Source organism: Atractosteus spatula, chromosome 3 (genome assembly GCF_055471065.1).
Source record: "Atractosteus spatula isolate fAtrSpa1 chromosome 3, fAtrSpa1.hap1, whole genome shotgun sequence".
NCBI classification, from domain to species: domain Eukaryota; kingdom Metazoa; phylum Chordata; class Actinopteri; order Semionotiformes; family Lepisosteidae; genus Atractosteus; species Atractosteus spatula.
This window is the reverse complement of record NC_142708.1, coordinates 1508071-1518195: the sequence shown is the minus strand read 5'-3', so window position 1 is coordinate 1518195 and position 10125 is coordinate 1508071.

The window sequence follows — 10125 nt, the reverse complement described above, 5'->3', positions numbered from 1 at the left end:
TAGTAATGGACACACACAGCATGCGATAGATTTACAGAAGATTTTTGATAAAGTTCCTCATGAAAGATTCAAATTAAAGGCAGTAGGCAGCTGGGGGACTGAGTCTGTTTAGATTGAGAATTGGTCAAAAGAATACAGTAGAAGTCAGAGGTGAAAGTTCAAACTGCTGTGATGCAATGGGTGGAGTACCACAGGGATCTGTACTAGGGCCACTGTTCTTACTGATTTATATCTGCGATCTAGGTTCGGGAATCGTTAGTACACTAGTCAAGTTAGCAGTTACCAAGATGGAGTTTATAACAAAAGTTTGGGAGGGATGACAACAACCAAACTTAATCAGCCTCAGCTGTCAGTAATTATCAATCGCTCCTGACAATCCATTCCTCTCCCAAACGCTATAAATACCTACGAGATCCCTCCCTCCCTCTTTCTCTCTTTCATGTCTCTAGCATCCCCCCTCCACCCCATCTCCCCCTCTGCAGCTGCCCCTGGGTCACCCTGCAGGGGGTCCTGACCTCCTTGTCCTCTGGCCGGGAGGCCAGCCCTCAGCCAAGCGGGTTAAGCCACAAATTCGCTCCATGACACTTTCGTCTTGGGTGTTGTCATTCCTAGTGAAATAGGATTAGAAAGCACTGTAGTAAATTCAAAGCCAGACAAACACCAGCCAGGTGATGTTTAAGGTAGGCACGTTCAGAGCATTACACTACATGTGGGTAGCAGAGGTATAGGCTATCAATACAAAATGTGAAACTTAGCCGGAAGAGGCTTCTTATGAAAACTATGGTGTTGATGTTGACATATCATTTACATCTTCTAGACAATGTGGAGAATCGAAAAGGCTGAAAGAATGTTAGGATATAGAGTGAAAGTGTAGAATTTAAATCAAGGGATGTAGTAATGTTGAAAGAATACAATGCATTAGTAAGATCTCATTTAGAATATGGTTATATTTTAGTCTCCACTGATATTATTGCCCATGTGACTCTGGTGCACCATTAAGAACAGCACCTGGCATTTACAGTTCATTAAAAACAAGCATCTGTCTGCTCTTGGGCAAGTGGTCCCGCGTCCCCCCGCACAGCTGGGCACATCTGCTGGAAGTGACCCCACCAGGTCTTCCACTGGGAATTGCTGTTGGAGGTGGACCGACCCACTTCAGTGATGAACAAAGTTACAAAGACATTAAAATCCCAGCCTCGGGTTCTTCACTGCGTCATTTATTTCAGCAATACAGCCTTGATGAAAAAGTTTCTTGTTGCATGTTTTGCAAACCTGTCTCTGCAGACACGGTGGTCTGCAAGCCTCTCAGAGCTGGGTCCCACCAATCAGCTCAGTGCCCTGGTTTCCACACAAACCACAGGCCCGCTTGCAGCCTGCGGCACGAGCGCAGAGCACACGACTGCCGGCTGCCTGGGACCCTGCAGACACCCAGCGCAGCAGAGCGAGAAGTCAGACACCACCGAGAAGGTGTCAATTGTTTCAAAACAACCTTAAAAAAAGGGTCACGCAGAAAGGCATAAGCTGCCACAGAGCTTGCTGTTCTTTCACTGAAAAAATAGATTATATTTTAATTCATAGTGCATATTTTGCCATAATGTTTCTAAATGACTATTACTTAGCCCATCACAGCTTACAGACGCTGCCTTTCAAAAAGCACCTCCATTCGACAGAAGAAAGACCAGAGACTAGAAGTACGAGAAATAACGACGACATCCCTGAAGTGCTGGGTGCGACTATCAACTAGATTGTGTTAGGTAAGCTGTCGATGGTAAAATAACAAATGACAACAGCGGTTGTTGTTTTCACCACGCTAATGATGTATAAAGCTGGGATTCTGTTTCCTGCGGGGATGCCCTGGGGTCTTCAGAAGGTCGGGAAGGAGAGGAGGACATTCATTCCTCCGAACCTGCGTGATCCATAGTTGCCGAATGATCGAAGGATGAAAGAGCCGTCTCCAGCAGCATGTTCCCAGCTCCCACAGCTGCGGCCATCTTCAGTGTGCCGTTCCTGAGGCATGGAGGAGAGCAGAGTCTGTGTGCACCCCTCCGTCACAGACTGTACCCCCAGAAGTGTGTTAACAGGGAGAGAGGAGTGCTGAGAGTCTGTGTGCACCCCTCTGACTCAGACTGTACCCCCAGAAGTGTGTTAAGAGGGAGAGAGGAGTGCTGAGAGTCTGTGTGCACCCCTCTGACTCAGACTGTCCCAGAAAGAGGGCAGAGGGGAGCTGGAGCCCGCAGTCACAGTCTCCCACAGTCGTCTTGTCCGAGGGTCTGGCGAGGATGAGGTTTGGGCTCATGTCTCCAGATGGAACGGGGGTCCTGGGCTGTGGACTCTGTCCTCGAGCCGTTTTCCCCCACTGGCCAGATTAGAAGTGCTGGGATTCTTCCAGCAGTCTTCTCCTCCACATGGGGGCCAGAGATGTGGCCCTTGCTTGTGTTGGCTTGGAAACATCCCCTCCCTCAGAGAGAACAGGAGTTGCTCTGTGGGATGACTCGCAGAGCTCTGGGCGCATGCTCACCATCTCAGCGCTCCTGGTGTGCAGGAGACGGAGCAGGTTGGATATGTTTGCGTTCCCCCCACATGAAGCCCAGCTCCGTCCCACGAGAATGAAGGGTCCGACAGCTTGTTCTTCCCTGGTGCTCTAGGTTGATGAAAACTCAGTTCCGGGAGGTGAGGGGTGATAAATGTATCTTTTGAAAGCAGTAAGATGGGTCTAGACTGGATTGTGGGTTTCTGGTCAGCAAACAGAAAGAGCAACATGCAGCCACTTGTAGGAGCGACCCAGGCTTCACGGCAAGGACACCCTGAGCCAGACTCTCCACTATGACCCCCTGTAGGAGTGGCAGTAATCTCTGCCCAGATAGAGCAGTAGCCAGCGACCTCTGTTCCGGTCGTCAGCAGCGTGTCCTCAGAGCCAGTGCCCACTATAGCTACCTGTGTAAAGTATAGCTTCTGTCTGAGACAGGATGTGGTCTGATATGAAATTTCACTTTATGTATCCCTACTACTGCACACAATGATTAAATAAACACCACGGTATACATGAAGAGATGGCAAAGTTTTCGCATTTAGGTGCCAAGCAAAAAAACACCTGATATAGTGTTCAGAATCTCCATCCAGGTGTTCGCAGTTTGTGTACTTGTGAAGCTCAAGTCGTTTGCTTTCACCAATGACCCCTTCTATCAGGTCTGATGAAAGAGCTCCTCCACCAGGAGGTCTGAGTAGAAATGAGCAGAACTGAAAACACCTGCAAACACGTCAAGCGCCGTCCCTTGTGTCAGGGTCTGTCGCTCACTGTCATCACTGTCAAACGACAAAACACCCGTCACTTTCAGCCCAGCGAGTCGGCCGGAAGCCGGGATAGAGCGCACTTCCACGCCTTCTTTCTCAAGTAACAAGTGACAAGTATTAAATATCTCTTTCAGTCATATTTACAGACTCCGAATCGTTGGCGAGGAATAAAGTCAGCTGGTGCTCTTGTGCTGTTCGGGTATAACGTTTTTCCGGCAGGTTTACTCTAGCTGCGCTTGACAATACTTACCACGCAAGATCACCTGATTGCTATTTGTATTTTAAATTACTAAAAACTACTCTACGTCATAATTAATTATTATTATGCAAAGGAACAAGTAACAGGTTTATTCCTGCTGAAAAGAGAAGAGAGAAAACAAAGTTTCAGCTGTGAAGCCTTCAGCCGAAAAGAGAAGAGAGAAAACACAAAGTTTCAGCTGTGGTGCCACAGCCGAAACGTTGTGGTTTCTTTCTTCTCTTTTCAGCGGGAATAAACCTTTACTTGTTCCTTTGCAGACTACGCCTGCTGACGCAGCTACCCACCTGAACTACTTATTATTATGCGGTTTGTGCAGCAGGGGGCAGGGTCGCCCTCCTGGGGCGGTGGGAGCAGCAGTCGGGCTGTGGCCGCGGTGTTGTTGCGCACAGGAGTGACGGCGCCACAGCGCCTCCACGAGGAAACCCGGCCCACGGCCGCCCGCTGTCCCACAGAGCGAGTGTCCCCGCACCGGGACTGGCCGGTGTGCAGATACCGCTGCTTCCGTCACACGCCGCTATATCAGCTGTAGCTCCTGCAGTCCGAGCCTGACTCGACCCACTGCTGTGCCGCTCCTGAAACTGGAAGGGTTGCGGGTTCGGACTCCAGGCGCGAATGTGCTTCATCCGACACCGGTCCCACTAAATCCCCGCCAGTGCAAATGAGAGCAGGTTTCTGTGCCTGTGATCATCAATGGAATAAATCAGCCATGAACGGAATTCTGACCCGAGTACTCTGGGTGTATAATTAGTCTGAAGACGAAACGAGCGGCTCTTCAATCGACCGCAGATCACAGACAGAAAGACGCGGCATGCATCCGCCATTCACGTTGATCTATGTTTCTGCTGCAATTAAATTTGCGAACGGTTATGATCACGTAAAAACTTAATTCCGTTTTTCTTTAATGTTATCAGTGTTTGAAAATAAAACATTTATTTTGGCGGCTCCCAGTCCCGGCTTCACTCCAGCCGAGCAGAAATATCTCAATGGACGTGTATAAACTGAGTCGGTTGGAAAAAAAAGTAATATTTTTAGTAAAGGAAATAAAGTGAGTAAAGTATTTACTGAGTGCAACAAAAGCCCCCCACGCCGGGGTTGTATTCCGCCGGTGAAATGCCGATAGTGACCAGCCGAGCTGAAACGGGCGGGACACGGGAATCCTGCTACCGAGACCCAGGACCGGCACACGAACACAACCTCCTGCGATAGTCAATTCACGGATTCCTTTTTCATTACAGACATCCTGAAAGTGCAGCTCCCCGGTCCGAGTCTTCACTGCGCCCACAGGGCTCGGCGGCGGACTCGTCCGGATCTCCTCACGGACAACAGGGCGACCCGCGCCGGCCAGCCCGGCCGCCCGTCCAGGCGTTCATCACCGCTTTCTGTGGAGCGGTCCTAACGTACCAGCCAACCACTCTTCTGCACAGAGAGGACAACAGCTGAGAACAGAACAACCTTCTCGAGAATACCGCCCTCACGTAAAGTCAAAACAATAGCAAATCCGAGCTGTTCTTTCCTAATGGAGTTCGTAACAGGAGTTCGGGAGGGTAGACAGCAATAAGTTCAATCAGACTCAGCTGTCAGTAATGAGCAATTATGCCTGAGGTTATTTCCTCTCCTTAAACCGTGCGTGATCCCTTTCTCTCTCCTGTATGTCTTACTGCATCCCTCCTCCACCCATCTCCCCTCTACAGCTGCTCCTGGCTCACTCCTCGTCCTCTGGCCAGGAGGTCAGCCCTCAGCCAGGCGGGTGAAGCCAAATTTTCACTTTCAGTATGCCTTATTCTTGGGCATAATAATAATAATAAATAATTGCTTACACTTATACAGATCATATCTGGACACTCCACTCAAAGTGCTTTACAGCTAATGGGGATCCCCTCCACCACCACCAGTGTGCAGCCCCACCTGGATGATGTGACGGCAGCCATAGTGCACCAGAACACCAGCCATCAGTGGGGAGGAGAGCAGAGTAATGAAGCCAATTCATAGATGGGGATTATTAGGAGGCCATGATTGGTAAGGGCCAATGGGAAATATGGCCGGGGTTACACCCCTACTCTTTTTGAGAAACGCCCTGGGATTTTTAATGAACACAGAGCGTCAGGACCTCGGTTTTACATCTCTTCTGAAGGACGGTGCCTTTTTACAGTATAGTGTCCCCCTCACTATACTGGGGCATTAGGACCCACATGGACCGCAGGGTGAGCACCCCCTACTGGCCCAACTAACACCTCTTCCAGCGGCAACCTTAGTTTTTCCCAGGAGTCTCCCATCCAGGTACTGACCAGGCTCACACCTGCTGGGCTCCAGTGGTGAGCTGGGTGTAGTTATTCCCAGTGAACTGAATTCACCCAGGAAGAGCGGACTCCGCTGTCTGGTCTCGGCCGCACAGTGGCTGTGTGCGTGTGTCTTTCCAGCAACCAGACAGTCGGATAAAGAGACTCTGCTGTGGAAGAGCCGTGGGGCAGCTACCCCCGAGAGTAACCCTGTTTCACCGCGATATTCATGTTCCACACCCGTGACTGCAAAATCCGTAGAGCCGCGTGTTAATTCTAACCCCCTGCTAACTCAGTCCTGGTAAATGATCATAAAATTCGAAGGAAGCGCTACAATTCTCTTCCAATAGCGTTTATCGATACCAGGAGGACGGGAAATATATGTTGTTGTCATCGTAGTATATTCAAATAAAAAAAACAATACCAATAAATATTTTTTTTCCACATGGGGTATTAAGACACCAGTCAGGAAACCTCCACACCTGTGAGGAGCGGGCGTACAGTAAGTACTGGGCGAGCCAGACCGATCGGCTCGGCCGATGCGGGCATATCTGCCAGGCCTCCTCCCCCGCCAGCCCTGCTTGACCGAGCGATTCCCTGATTCCCCGTCTCGGCCGGCGCTCCAGCGGCTGATCTCTCAGTTAAGGACCGTACCGCTGATTTGAAACGACGAGCCCGTCTGATCCCGTTTATTGATTTGATCGCCTCGGACCGGTTGCTCTTCGTGTGCGGCTCGCTCAGAGGCCTGCCCGTTCAGAGGGCCGGCCTGCCGGCAGGCGGCTGCTTTCTTTCCGCCAGTCCTGCGACAGAACTTGGCAGCAAGCTGTCCTCCCCCGTCAGAGCAATGAAGGTTGTGGGGGTTTTTTTTTCCAACCTAAAAAGCATTTTGCGCAGAATGTCTAGTTTTTGTTGCTTTTAAAAACGTGCCGCCGTCTTGTTTTATAATCAAACCGCCCCTGATTTATGGCGACCTGTTGCTCGACAGGAGGCGATCTGTGCGCGATGGAGAGCCGCCGCTGCCGCAATAACATCACATTAGTGGAAATGTGCGGTTGATCATTTCCTCCTGCCGTGTCGCTCGCTGCTGTCCTATCCGAGCTGCCCCGCTGTAGGCGTAGTGGCAGATTTTCCGTTGCGCTGTCAGGCTCCTTCAGGTGAGCGGGTTGTGTAATAGTCTTGCATCAGCGAGGGCCGTTTTCGTCCTTTCACGGCAGAAATGTCGTAACTTCACCTTTTGGAAAAAAAGACCCGACAACATGCAGACAGAAATAACGTGGCCAAAGACGGTCTCGTCGTCATTTCCTCATGGCCGGTGACACAGGGGTGTTTATATTTCACAACCGCGCCTTCCTTCGCGAGAGAGGCGACGGTGTGACGGCGCCCTGCCAGCCCTGGTTTTTCCGCGGAGAGCCGACTGCTGCTTCTCCAGCAGACAGGTATTTGACACGTGGGAAGCGGAACGTGAGATTTACAGCGTGCGTAACTCAGAAGGCCTGAAGACCCGGGGGCCCCGGCAGCCCTCCTGGATCAGGAGTAATAATCTCCGAGGCTCGCCGGCGCATTTCCTCTCCGCGTGTGCGAGGAAGGAGTCTGCTCGGAGATATTCTCCTTCTCATTATATACACAACATGTACACGAGGTTTTTCCTCCAGGCACATCATGCCTTTTACGACTAGAGGGGACCAGCGCTGCATGTTTGATCAATAAACATGTTGGGCCGTGAAATACAGTTCATATACAGGCCACATACAGTCCGTATGCAGTCTGCATACTATCCACATGACCTGTGATGACATGGTCAGCATCTTTGGTGTCAAACAGATGTATTAAAATACCTGAATACAGTCATCAAGGTCACCAGGAGCCCTACTGCACCCCAGGAGTCTCATTCCCACGGGTGTGTGGGCACGTCTAGCCTCCTTTCAGCCCTTGAAGGGTGCGGGTTTGGACTGGATCAGTGAACAGTGACCCCCTGTACAGCTGCACGTGGATCACCCTGCTTGGAGTCGGAGCTGTCCTCAGACAGGCTGCGGACGCTGGGAGTCGCTGAGAGACGCAGGGGAAGTGCTGTAGAAAAGGATTTATTTTAATAACGTGAAGCTTGAGCAGAACACAAACTGTTCAGCCGATGAGGCTGTGAGCTGCAGCTGCGCTGACAGAAATGAAAGAGTCAGAGTGACGAGACTCATGAGCAGCACAGCTGTGCAGCATCACTGCGCCCTCGGTGCCAAATCAGGTTCGTGTGAACAGCGGGAATATTTTTATTTTCTTCTAAAGTTTGATAGTTAAAAACACAAACTAAAGGTGGTTTTGTGCCCCTGTCTTCTGTGCGAGGAGAAGAGCTGGAGGTGTCAGCGTGTTTCCTGGCAGGGGGTGAGGACTGACGCACGACTGTGATCAGCAGCAGGTCTCGCAGCCCACGGGTACAGACCCCAAGAGAGCAGCCACAGAGCGACAGTGTTTCAGCAGCACAGACACCTGAGATTCAGCCCAGCGCTCTCCTGTAAGTCTGCACCACACCATAGCCCAGAGGAGCAGGTCAGACCACGAGAGCAGACGAGGGCGCCGTTCAGAACAGCTGGACTGTTGGATAGTTAGTAAATAATCTCAGTGTCTCATCTGGCTGTTCCCTGAAAGAACCCAGGGTCTCGGCTTCAACAACATGGCTGGACAGTTTGTTCCATACTCCCACCACCCTTTGTGGAAGGAAATACCTCCTGTCCTCAGTTTTCAATCAACTCCCACATAGTTTCCAGTGGGGGTCCTCTGGCTCATGACACACACAATCAAAACTAGAGTTGTGAAAACAGTTCAGCTTCTGAAAGCTCAGGCAGGGAAGACAGAGAAAGAGCTGTAGCAGCAAAAAAAAAAACATCATTCAATGAGTAACGATATCTGTGCAGTTACTAGCACCACCTACTGGTCCATCTATACCACTTACAGTAGTAACCTGGTTTCCCTTAGAAGGACAGTTCCTCTTTCCTTTCCTGCCTGTTTGAAGCAGGTGTTCATGTTATAGACTTGCCCCAGGCCCTCCTGCTGCAGTGCGGTTGTGCAAGTGTCGGTTCTTGGGGATCTGCCTGAGCACGTGTGGCAAGTGGCTCTGACCAGGAGCTGGCAGCTGTACCCCCAGTGCACCGCTGTACCCCCAGTGCACTGCTTGGCTGGGGCCTCTGGCTATGAATCAGCCTTTCTGGTTTCCCCTGACTTGTGAACATCTGCCAGGTGGCGTGAAGGTCTGAGTCACCCGTTCCCGAGCTGACTCGCGCTCACGCCCAGGCCTCTCTTTTTCAGTCAGAGAAACCTGCGCGCCTGGACCACCCGGGCTTTCCTGCCAGCTGGGGACTCCCGGCCCCCCGACAGAGCAGCTCGGAGGCCGACAGAGGCGAGCCCCGCCCCGTTCCTGCACGGGGGAGATCAGGCAGCAGCCGTCTGCACTCTACGGCCTTGCTGGAGTCGCACTGCTCCGGCACAGGGGGGATCCGGCCCACAGCCGCTCACTTGGGAATCTTCTCCGCAGCTTCACCGAGCACTTCAACCCCCCATCTACAACCCCCCTCGCCTCCTGCTCCAGTGCTGCTCTTTTCGCTCCGGCTGACTGGCTGAGTGCTGACGGCATTTCTTCAGGTTCCACTGTTCTCCAGCAGCTTCTTCACGAAATGAATCATTACAGGAAATGGTTTAAGATTGAATTTCTTTTAATGAATGTGTTGTTACTTAAATGCTACAGATACCTTCTAAAATGTTTTTGTCTTTGAATTGGTTTAATAATGTGATAGCTAAAGATCAGTTAAACATTGGTCTGTTTACCTTTAGGCTGTGAGGTAGGATGGTGTCTCTCGTTGCTGCCTTACAGATCTTAGGTCTTGGGTTCTGTTATGGACTGGGAGCACTGTCTGTGTGGAGTCTGTAGGTTATGTCTGTCCTTGCTCCGGTTTTCTTCCACCTCCAAGAGGTACTCCAGTGGGATGAAGTGGTGTCTCTGAATCGTCCCTGTCTGCTTGTGTGTGCGTCCTGTCCAGGTTATATCCAGGTTCCTGCTAATGGATAGATGCATAATATATCCACAATTTGCACTGAAGCTGCAACTGTGGGAGTCTGCCTGATACAGACTAAGAGATGATGATTTGAAACTGCTGAAGAGTTTCATTAGTAAGGTAGAGGTGGGTGTCTTCCAGTTCATTCTTTCCTGTAGAGAGGAGAGTGAATGAATGGTTGGAGAGGATTGTTTCTGGCACATCAGAGAGCAGAAGTGGTCAGTTTTAATAGTTATATTCTCTCCCTCCTTGCTGAAATTAG